Genomic DNA, 12,724 nt, shown 5'->3' with positions numbered 1-12,724 from the left:
ATTGCAAGGTGTGGGACCGACCATGGCTAGGGCATGGCCGGCCGGCTAGGTTGCTCGGTCCCGCACACCTTTCCCTATTTTATTATTTTTCATGAATCCTTGAAGTTATGGAGAATCCACGAGTTTTTGTTGAAACAGAGGAGTTTCGTGAGATTAGAGAATAATAATTATAAAAGGCTAAGGATTGTGAGGTGTGGGACCGGCCACGGCTTAGGCATGGCCGGCCGGTTAGGTTTCCTGGTCCCGCACACCTCTCCTTATTTTATAATAATATTATTTCGTGCATCCACCAAGTTATGGAGAATTCACGAGTTTTGCAAAAACAAGGAAAGTTACTAAAACCAAGGAGTTTTCGTGAGTTCACGAAATAACAAAAAATAAGGAAAATAATGGGAGAGGCACGGACCGACCATAGCTAGGGCATGGCCGGCCGGACGGCTGGTGGGCCTGGCCTTGGGCGCCTCTTATTATTTTATTAATATTCATTGTTTTCTCCTGTTTTACGAAGGATTCCTCATTATTTCATATTTTTGGAAACTCGTTCGTGCGTCCGGGTGCTCAGTCGTGCATCATGGTCGAGTACACTCACACTATTTTTGTGGGGCTTACTCAGTGATGGTCCAGATGCCCGGTTATTGGGTATTTATTACTGATTTATGAAATTCAGTGGAGAATAATTCATGAAACTGAGTAATAAGATGAGTAGTTATTTTATTATCAATCCATGAAATCAACAGCGTATTGGACTATGGATTCAGAATAATAAAATGATAATTTCATTACCATCTCATGGAATCGCAGATTTGACCATAAAATCGGAGTAATGAAATGAGCGGTGATGTCACCATTCCATGGGACCGTGGTGATTCGACCATGAAATCGGAGTAATATCTATTACAATTTCATGAGATCAGCTGTGGATTCGATCATGAAATCGGAGTAATGAAATAAGTGGTGATATTACCATTTCATGAGATCAGCCGTGGATTCGATCATGAAATCAGAGTAACATCTATTACCATTTCATGAGATCAGCCGTGGATTCGATCATGAAATCGGAGTAATACATTTATCTATTACCATCTCGATCATGAAATAGGAGTAATGAGATAAGATAGATTATCTTCTAGGAATTCAGTGGTGAATATGACCTAGAATTTAATCTCTTGCGTATAGTCAGTAAATCAGCGAGTGTTGCTAATGTCCCGAAGACGTTTTGCCCTCTCAACATTCATGTATGGAGGACCGCCTGAGTCTATACACGGGTCTCTCTACATAATCAGGAAAAGTGAGTATCACCGTCCTGAAGATGTTATTGCTCTCAATCTTACGGAGAACCGCCCAATTGTTCTTCTATGTAGAGGCAAATTCCTCTATGTAGTCAGGGAACAATGAGTGTCACAGGCATCCTGAAGGCGTTAAGATCTCAATCTTACGGAGAACCACCCAATTACGTTATTCTACATAGAGGCTATGATGAAATGCCCGGTGTAGAACGCTCCATAGAGGCCTTTCGAGCGACATATGCATCATACTTCGTAAAACACGAATCCTCACATGGATCTCTGAAGCCGTGTCAGAAACATGCAGTATCATGATTTTACGGTTTTGACCTTTGTTGAAAATCCACCATCTACAGGAGCATCAGAACACCGTCTAGAAGCAAAGAGCGGTTGACTTGAAATTTCAATATAGGGAGATGAAAAAAAGTCGGCATTGCTAAGTCAAATTTATCTATGACTATGACAAGCATAAGATTCTTTATGCAAATATTTCGATAATGAACAAGCAACAAAAACATGTATGGAATAGCAATCGGCATTTAACAACCTAGCTAGTGAAGATGATGACAATGTTGAATTCGATGAAGTAGAACCTCTTAATTTATAGATAATTGATGTATTAAGTTGAATTTAAAAATGTTGCTCCATTCTAATTCATTTTAAATTTGAAATGATAACTTTTTCTTAATTTGAAATGATAACTTTTTCTTAATTTTACTTAAGTATAAAACCACATTAACATCATCACATCGTATTAAAATCCCATACAGATAATGAGAAATTCCTTGAGGATGTGAAAAATGAGCTTAGTATTCGAGAGAAAAAATAATCCATCTTCGTAATTTCTCTCGATATGGCACAATAATATCATCATATGTTTTGCCTCTGAGTTTATATCGACTTACAATCCGAACTAAAGCTATAAATTCTTCAACTTGTTTTCTTATTGCAAAAAATCGAAAGAATAATGATGCATGATCCTGGTTGTGAAGGTTTCTTGTGTCATTACAGAAGGTTTCATGAAGTTTACCCCAATAAATTTGACTGATAAACCCGTTTGGTATCGTTCTTCACCCCTATTCGGATTGTATATTACATAGTTTTTGAAAAGAGATAAATTTTCGTCTATAGTAAAGTTAGGATTCGCCATATTTCTCGAGATTATGGAATGATAGTAGAATATTTTTGTAGAATATTGGTGTAGAAGGTGTGATTTTTAAATGGGGATGTGTAGGTATATATAAGGGATTTATTAAAATCCGATCGGGAAAACTAGTCGTTGGCGGTGAGTATTTGTCGCTTAATCAACTGAAAACCGCTAAGTGACAGTCGAATATTTTTATTAAAAATAACATTGAATAACACACTACAAACAAATTCACAATTGAATGTTTAAACTAATTAAAAAAATGCCCGACGAATCTTTGAAACTATACCAAAATATTCGCTTTCAGATCTTCTTTTAACCTCTCATACACATTATGGTTCTGAATGTAACTAGCTATTTGTGTGTAGTTCCTTGCAGATAGCTCTTGAAAAGGATAGGTACCAAGTACACCTCGGAAACCTGTATGGACAAAACATAATACAATTGCAAGTAGACCAACTAAATGATCCTTGACAATATGTATATAGAGTTTATATCTCTATCTCTTCTCAATCATAAAGTTAATACCCAAGAGTCTGTGAACCTAATTGTTAAGAAAAATACTTGGGCGATCTCAAAAATCAATATCCAAGATCAATCTAGTCGTATCTAAATTGAAAAGAAGAGGGTACCAAGTATACCACCAACTTTTTTGTTCGGCAACCTGTATGGACAAATCCTAATATAATTGCAAGTAGACCAACTCAATGATCCTTGAAAACATGTATAGAGTTTATATCTTTATCTCCTCTCAATCAAAAAGTTTAGTGAATGGTGTTCATGAACCTGATTGTTAGGAAGAGTACTTTGACGATCCCAAAAATCAATATCCAAGATCAATCTAGTCGTATCCAAATAATTCAACCGGAATTCTTCCAAGTATGAAACTTGTTATCTATCTTTCAAGATACGAATTCTACAAGAACGAGTTTCTTAATAAATTATAATTATGGACGTATCTAATAGAATTGAGTACGTATTACTTGTGTAAATCCTATTATAAAGATAAACAATATAATGCGTATTAGGAAAAACATAAGACACCAAAAGTTTTGTTAACGAGTAAACCGCAACTGCAGATTAACCCTGGGACCTCGTCCAAATTTGAATACCAAACTGTATCAAGAATATACAGACACTATCCTACTATCAGACTGAAATGTATTTGAGACCGAATTCACCCTCTAATCAATTCAGTTACATTCCCGCTCCTTAGGTCTCTTGAATCTCGCAACCCTTAGCTGACGTTCTTTATAGCCTAAGAGTTGCTTCAACTAAGTGAAGACTTTCGGTATCAATCTGCCTTTAATAAATAAGCATATTCGATTTCCATTTAGATCAAAAATCGAGGCTTAGAAATCAATTTGCAATAGACAAAGCTAGCAAACCTCACAAATCCGGAAATCTTACACTCAATTAGCTGAAAAACCTGGATTCTTAACCACCTCTCGAGAATAATCGTGAATTAATCAATTAAGAATAGTTTTCAGATATCTATTTTCAGGAATCACAAAGTCTGAGATGAAGATAATTTTGTTATTTCTATCTATCTCACTACGGAAAGAGATTACGAAAACCTCGATAACAAAAAGAACAAGATCAAGATACACGAACTATTAAGGTAAAGATAGTCGGACCTGGATTCACGAATTCCTAAGTGAAATATTTTAGTCGTATGCCTAATTATATTTCTCAGAAGCAACCTAGGTTAATAACGGATGACTCTTGCAATCAACTGGGACACAGAAGTGTCAGGGATTGAATTTCCCAGTTGAATGAATGTTGCTATTTATATATGTTTAAGACTGAAGGTTACTTAGAATTCAAGCTAAGATCTCAAGCAAACACTTTTTATGTTTAGATGAAATTCTAGTTAGGGTTTCAAGTAAGCATGTAATAAATTTGTCTTAAAATCACATAGTAAAAATATAAATTATGGTTCGGATTCATGAACCATGTATAATGTTAGTTCTTGGAAAATATGTCGTTCGAACTAGGGTGTTCATCTAAAAACTTAAGACTTTAGTCATGATGCACATACACAAGGTGTTTTAATAATCGATGATGTCTTAGAGGTATTTATGAGAGTAATGGTAATGCTAAAGAAGAATAACTCATGTTCATCCATGTCATCTACATTGCTCGGTCGAATTCGCATGAGTTGTTATCTCAAGCATGTTTGTCAAGTTTAGTTGTCAAAAATATGTGTCTTGATTTCTAGACTACTTATAGCTAAGTCTCGGACTACGAAAATTAAGTGTAGTTGAGCTCCAGACTCCACGACGATCATCTTACGAAGACGAAGAACTACTCAAGGAACTAGTGAAACTTCATCCGACTAAAAGGTATGTGGAGACTTGAACTTATCTATCACTCAAAAGTCTACCTCTCTATCTCCTATTCTTGAGACAAAGTCGTATAAGTATGATAGTTTTCATACATACACATTTTCTATTTTGAGCCGAGTTTACTCGCCTATCTTTTTCTCGAAATATGTGTTGGTAAGCTTTCGCTTTAACCACTTTTCATCTTAACCCGTGAAGAAAGTCATGATGACGTTTCAATCTTGAAAATAGCTTTGATGACGATAGTTGTGAATAACGACTGTTATCACATTACAGAAGAATGTTTCGATGATTGAAATGTAGAGTTGAGATTACGTAACCAATCGTGGATATAAGCATATATAGTGTGTTCTCACATTAGTGTATAAATCCACGTGCCGGAAACCAAGTGTGTGCGTATGTGTGCGTATGTGTGCATACGGTATTGGTGAAGGAGACAGGTTGGGTACGCGTACCAGCGGAAGTTTTCAAACTGTTAAACTAGTCACCTTAGGTACGCGTACCCACGGAAGCTTTCGAACCGAAAATTTCTTCTGAGTTTGTAAACTCAAATCCGGTAGCTATGGTACACGTACCCGTACGCGTACCCAAGATGTTTATATTTCTCAAATCGGAAGTTCATGAACTTAAACAATAAATCAATAAGGAATGCAATCTTTGCAAAACCATGGCTATATTGTTCATGAATTGATTCAAGTGAATCAAACCGATTTTGTTTCAATCGTGTCTATTCATAAAGTCCTAAGCAATTGAACAACTCTTCAACTAGTTCTTTTGAAGTTATTTGAACTAGTTGTGAAGAAGATGAATACGGTTAATATGAAAGTGCTCATATGGCTAACCATTGGTTAACTATTTGTGAACCAACCAAGTGTACACGTTTAGGTACGGTTACTCAAACCTAAATGAAATATTTGTGTATGACAAGCTAAGTTTTGATCTAACGGTTGAAAGATATTAGCTTGGTTAAATCAAGTTTTCATCTAACGGTGAATATTGAATGCTTTGTTACCAAGGTAACTTAGATTGCAAACCCTAATTTGAAAACCATCTTGGCTAATGATGTCGAGCCAGGGCCTTCTGAATTGCCAAAGATCTTAAAACGCACGCCTTTATTTCACTAATCTCCTTTCTTACTTCCTTCAACTCATCAAGAACATCGGAAAACTTCTGAGAGTTAAAGGGACAGCCCTTGGCTTTCTTGTATTCCTCCTCTTTCTTTTCAAGGAAGGAGTTACTGGAGATTTCTATTTTTCCTTGATTGATGGCTTAACAATTATATTGACATCTTTTCCATCCAAAGACATGATGCTTCGAGAATAATTATAAACAACTGGTTTTTGTGAGTGGAATTCACAATCTCATCAAGCGGTCTTAAGATATAAGGGATATCAGAGAGGAAAAAGGAATGTAGGGTTCGCAACCTTTAAACAGGTTTATGGACGCCCAATTCTAAACCCTATAAAGAGTAGAATTGTCGATAATAACCCTTTATTTGATACAGGAAAAACAAACCTAAGAAAAAAAAAACTTTTCCTAAAGCCTGAGCGGTGCACAATCTTATCTCTTTTGATCAGGCACATGAGACAAGATTTACCAAACAACACAATTAACTTGTGTTGTGGTGAACAACAATTTGTCCACCATTTTCCTCTTGAGAGGAATCCTCTGACTTCTGTCTATCAAAGAGATTTGACCATACCTTCTTCTCTAATGGTCTTATGTTGTCTTTGGAAATCAACTTCTTAGTCGAAGATAAAATCCTACATACCTCAGCAGTCTTCTGAGCAAGTTTAAGCTTTCTTGCCAATCAATTTGCTCTTCATTGAAGTTTGTTGGCGTGCCTCACTTGATGTTTGTACTTGTAACATCTTGATAGTTCATGACCCTTCTGAGAACAAAACGAGCACGTCAAACTTGTATAGTGTTTAGGCATCTGTGGTGTGAAAGAAGCCAGGCACATAGTAGATCCTGAAACGTTACAAACAGAGTTTCCAAAGAATGGGTCAATTGATTCTTCCAGCTTGATTGGATTTTATTCTTCACCGAAACCATCAAGGTTGATATATGTATTGCTACTGTAGCGCCCCATAAGCTAGCATCTGACTAATCCAAGAGATTACCTAAGTAAAGAGGCACTACGAATCTAATTCAAATACTTAAACATTCAATTAAGAAATCTGCTACAAAATTTATCCCAAAACTAAGCCCGATAAGAATATGTATACATGAACTTCTCTCAAATGATACATATACAATAGTCAATTGGTTTACAGATACAATAAACAACATAATAAACATAGCAGAAGTTAACTAATTAACGGAGTCAACACTTGTGGCTTTCGCTGCGCAACTCTGATCTGTCTCTGAAAACTGAAAGTGGAAAAGGGTGAACACAGAGTGCCCAGTAGGAATAACATTTAACTTTCAAGTAATCATTGGAATGATTTGGAAAAACAATGAATATATCGGATGTCGACCAACTCCTTACACATCCCATATTATACATTGATAATGAAGTCTATTGGATGTCGACCAATTCCTTACACATCCAATAACAAATCATGTTTTTCCCAAAACACTAAATGGCATCCAAAATACAGAAACAAAAATTCATGGTATATGGAACTAACTCCTTCGACAAAACAATGTATTATTGGATGTCGACCAATTCCTTACACATCCAATTGTATACATTGACAATGAAATATATTGGATGTCGACCAATTCCTTACACATCCAATATTATGCATTGATGTCACCAATTCCTTACACATCAATGTTCTCATCATAACCAGATAAATCCTAATAAGGTATTTAAAGAAGAACCCATTTGATAATTGCAGCCACCATCATCAGTGGGTGTTTTTCAAGATTCATCATATAATAAAACCCAAAGCACTGCTGCATTACCTGTTTAGTAGACAATCGCACAATACCCAAAGAGGCAGACCCTTGGGAGCCGTCAACACTTTCAAGAACCATATCAGGTGTCTCTTCATCATGTGGACCATCAGAACTTTTTCTGTCGGCATCACCAAAAATTGCCGAACGATATGAGAGGGACCTAGATACATTCTGCCGCTTGAGAACAGCAAGTTCCTCCTGTGTCAAAATTTTCAGTCAACTACAGCCTAAATAGCAATGATGCGCCAAAACCAACAAATACAGTTTGAATCATATCAATTACCTTCAATAGGTGTATCTGGTGGTGCAACGCCATTACGTTCCCCGATGCATCTTCGTTGACAATAGCCTTGAATTTGCAAATGAAAGAGATGTTTTTAGGTGACAGAGGAGAAGTGAGCCCTTATACTCTATTAGGCATGTTGGTTAATCATACAAGCATAATTGATGTGGAAAAAAAATAATTACTGGCAATGATGACTTAAAGTAAGTATTACATTGTTTTGAATTAATTTAGCCCGTTGTGCAAACTTGAGAGTGCTTAGGGTTTCGGCAGCAGAACTACAAACATAGTATAGAAGGTCAATCAGAAACCGTACCCCAAAGTTGAAAATTATATTAAAAAGAAAGGACGAACACATACCAGATTGAAGGGCTAACATTAGCAATTATCATAGTTTTTGAGTTTCCACCCAGCGAATCCTGCATAGCTAACAGTACAACTAAGGCCATGCCTAGATAAGAAAAGTGAGCCCCATGTTTAGAACCTTTTACGTTTAGAATTTGACCTGGAGAAGAAAAGTGAGCCTTGAATCTCTATATGGAATATGTCGCTGCTTCCCTTGTGCCACATCCACTAGAACCATTATTACATGACTGCATATGCAAGTAAACAACGACAAGAAATGAGGCTTCACTATAAGGTAAGTAGCAAATCAAGGGAAGAATTGCACTAGAAGTTTATACAGAAGCAAGTACCCTAACGTAGATAGTGATTTGTTAATACTCGCTGCTTCCTTTAGTCGCTCACCCTCAGCTCCAGATGCTTTCTGCCTGTTTGAAAAATGTTAGAGATGTGCGAGCTACGTTTGCCAAGCCTAAGTATGATTTTATATTCAGCAACGGTCATCAAGCTCATTACCTTTCTTAACCAGCAAGATCTACAAGGTTTAATCGCGCAAACCGTAAGTTAGTGGTGGAGTCTTTTTCCCACCTACTCTCAATCACACATGTAAAGACACTATGTGAACGACTGCTCTCTCCGTTCATATTTGTCGCTGCCACCTTCCTATTTGCAGCACCCTGTCGAGAGCCGAGAAGCATCAATGTGAGTAAAACAACCAGAGATAGAGACACAGAGAGACTCTGACGGAAAGAATTAAAGGTACATCACCCGAGTAAGAAGGCAAAGAATGTCATTCACTGTGTTAACTTCAAATTCGGTTAGATTCTCAACACATACGCCTGTTTTCATATCCTCCCTCAGCTGTAAGTAAATAGAGATGAAGAGAGTAAAGGAAGAATTAAAGACTAAAGGCGTTAAGTTGTATAAAATCTCAACTCTTAAGCTTACACAAAGAATAACTTACTAGCAAATTAGTACATGAAGGATCTAGGAGGTCCGTTATCTGTTCATTGTAAATCTCTAAGAAGGAACACTTGCAATTGTATGTTAATTTCTCATCCCTTCGGATTTCCTCTTCCTGCAAATAGAAGATGGAAGAACAATCAGCCAATTGAATTATAAGTGTACAAGGTGCACATTGAAATTAACTAGAGAAACGGAAATTACAGCTCTTATCCTTGCAAACAAAAATTCGAAGATACGTGGTGTCATCCCACGCTCTGCACTGGGATTGACATCCAAGTCGGCAATTTCACCAAGCATTGTATGTGTCTTCCCGCTCCCAGTCTGTTGAAGAGATTATCAATGCACAATTTACAATATACCAAAACCAGTTAAAACAGTACGTGTCAAAACAGGCAAAATGGAAACTATTCACAATATCTACTTGATCATCAAAATGTTGTGGCTATAATCTTCGTACCTAAGAAGTCTTCCAAAGATATGGAAGTCGCAACATACATGAAAGTTAGCCAATCGTAACAATAGAACCCAAGAAAACAAATGTAGAAAGTACCTGGCCATATGCAAACATACAGCTACTGTATCCAGACAGACAATTCTCTACCATTGGTAGACCTGCCACTCTAAAAAGCATTTCCTGCAGAAAATCCGTTTTCAAACAAACCTCAAAAGGCTGGACACATCAAATACTAAAATAAAACCGTATAATGTATTGTGTAAATATAGACCTGGCTAGTTGTTTCACATGCCACGTGATCAAATGTGAAACGAGCTTCCTGTTGCCCAACCCAAGAAATGCTTTGTGCATTCTCTTGCTTTAAGCACCGGTTATAACCTTGTTGTACCCGCTCCATGTTATTCAATGGACGGACACGTATTAAAACCTGAAAAGGAATACATAGCCCCCATCAACTCATCTGTAGGCTAACTAAAGCCTTAACCCAACTTTTTATGCAGGTAAAATTACTCTTCCCCTAAATTAGCCAATTGCACAAAAAGTAATTCCAAAACAAATGAAGTAAATTAATTTCAAAAGGATGAAGAAAATGACTTGTTTTACCTGTACATTGTGATCCATCCAGAATGAAGGGTCCTCTTTAAGCTCGAAATCAGGCACTTGGACCGTATTTACAACAGAAGTTGAAGAGTAGGGAATTCCTTTAGAAAGTGCACCAGGGTTTCCAAAGCGAGCACCAATGCTCATTGGAGGTCTGGCCCCATTAAGTGCAGTAAACCCAGAAGCCGTCGGTTTATGACACTCTTTGTTGGTGTACTGAAGGTCGAAATCGAACTAGATTCAGAATAATTTGTTGTAGACCTTCCCGTTGTCCTAACAGAACGAGGAGTCACATTGGGCAAACCCCCATTGGCATTACTACTCCCAGGGCTCGACACTGGAAACTGATGCAAATTATGAGTTGCATCACCATCATCAGCACCATTCTTACTCGCCCATCCAAACTTACTCCTCAGGGAAAACCCTTGCTTTTCCGGCGTACGAACTGCCGATCCAGAACTCTTCCCCCTTTTAGAAGGAGTAGTATTTCTATCAATCTTACTTTTACTATAACCAGATTCTTGTTCTAACACAATTTGTGTTGGTTCTGGTATAGTATGTAAAGGAGCCCTAATTCCATCAACAAAATTAGGATTTATTACAGAATCTTTAGGGTTTACTGGTACATTCTCAATCTCTTCACTAGATTTCTTTCGCTTGTAAGATCTCAAATCTTTCAACATTCTGCCAAAATTTAAACATCCAAAATCAAAACAAATAAATAAATAAAATGTATGCAAAAATCAGGAAGAAATTGGAAATTCAAAACTATATTAAAACAAAAATATAGAAGAAATCAGATAATTTAAATAAAAAAAAATAAAAAAAGGGCGCTACCTGAAAGAGGAATTGAGAAACAGGATAAGAAGTCCTGAAATCTTCTGGGACTAAATCTAGTTAATATTTTTCCACGAAAATAAAATCATTTCTTCTTCTTTTCCCACGAAAATAAGATAAAATCACACAGATTTAATCCACGAAAATAAATTGATGTGATTTGTAGATAGTGATAAAAGTGATTCGATTCTCAGACTTGTGAAGGATATTAATTAGACTTAAATTCTAATATTAAAATAAAAAACTCACTAAAAGTTATAGCAAACTCAATCAAAAATGATATCAATACTAAAAGAAACATTGAGACTAAGATTCCACTATTTTCCAAATTCAAAGTGATTTAATCCAATATTTATATCCATGCAATTTTTTCGTTCAATTTGATTCTAAACTATTGCAACAAGTAGATTCTCAAAATAACAGGTGTAAATCCGAAGCATAGAACATCAAAAAACTAGGTCCAAGCATGCTCTATCAAAAGAAATAACAATTGCTTAACAAGAATCATTCAAACAATTTTCACTCAAGGCAAAACAATCATAAAAATAATTGCGATAAATAAATAAATAAGAATATACCACTTTTTGTTGGAAAAATAGCTTCCTCTGTCGCCTCAGAAATGGGGTTTAGCTCCTCATATTAACCACTTGCTCAAAATACATGCTAGTTGCTCAAAAGTTGATTAAAAAGAAGAGAAGGTATAAAACAACGTGTTTGTAACGGATATAATCGTTACGAACCACTGTTACAGAGTACCTTAACACAGAACTGTTGCGAACTCTGAATAGTTGTTACAGAAATTGTTACAAAGTGACTGAATTTTGAAAGAAAAGGCCACAGATTCTGCGACTGTCTTCGTCTGTCCAATGTTCTTCAGCTTCGTCTTCTTCCTCCTGTTGCTGCAACTTTCTCTGCAGTGTGATTTCTTCGTACCAGAGCTTCCCCTAAACTACGTAAAGGCCCCAAACTACTCGATAGCTCCTTTTAGAATTCCAAACAACATATATATATGCCACAGCACGATCAAGTCTCCAAGAAATCTCTGATTTTCTTCCTTTTGTTTTTCCAAAAGTTACGGATATAATTTTCATATTTTCTTCACACGTCTCCCTGTTTAGTCCAAACTTTCCTTTGTTGATAGATTCGAATCCATAAGGAGATATTCACTATCCCATTCCCCACGTATTACCAAATTTAGTCGAACATAAAATCCGTGAACAACTACTCCCCTTTTTCACCTGTTTTAGGAAATCTTCTCATATCTCCCTTTATCTTCGATTTTAGTCCACGTACCTTGCATGTATGATCAAACCAAGCCCAAACCAACTTGGTCTGCTGAAAATCCACGAGAATATCACGTCCAAATCCAATTCAGGGAGTTCGTTGTTGATAATAATTTTCCCGCCAAAATTCAGTGCGTTTAAACCATAAAGATGGTGTCCCCCTGACAATGGTTGGGGTGGGAATAGCTGGTTGGGTTCCCCTTAGTAATTTGGGTACCCCTTATCCATTGCTAGGGGTCCCTTTAGCGATTTTCTGGGGTATTTTTAATACTTTTCC

At 36.6% G+C, this 12,724-nt stretch overlaps 1 pseudogene; it reads right to left on the bottom strand.

The window, feature by feature from the left end:
* Positions 1 to 7,103: 7,103 nt before the first annotated feature.
* On the bottom strand, positions 7,104 to 11,292 carry LOC113276380 (annotated as a pseudogene).
* Positions 11,293 to 12,724: the final 1,432 nt, after the last annotated feature.

Source organism: Papaver somniferum, chromosome 4 (genome assembly GCF_003573695.1).
Source record: "Papaver somniferum cultivar HN1 chromosome 4, ASM357369v1, whole genome shotgun sequence".
Taxonomy (NCBI): domain Eukaryota; kingdom Viridiplantae; phylum Streptophyta; class Magnoliopsida; order Ranunculales; family Papaveraceae; genus Papaver; species Papaver somniferum.
This window is presented reverse-complemented; position numbering and strand designations above follow the sequence as displayed.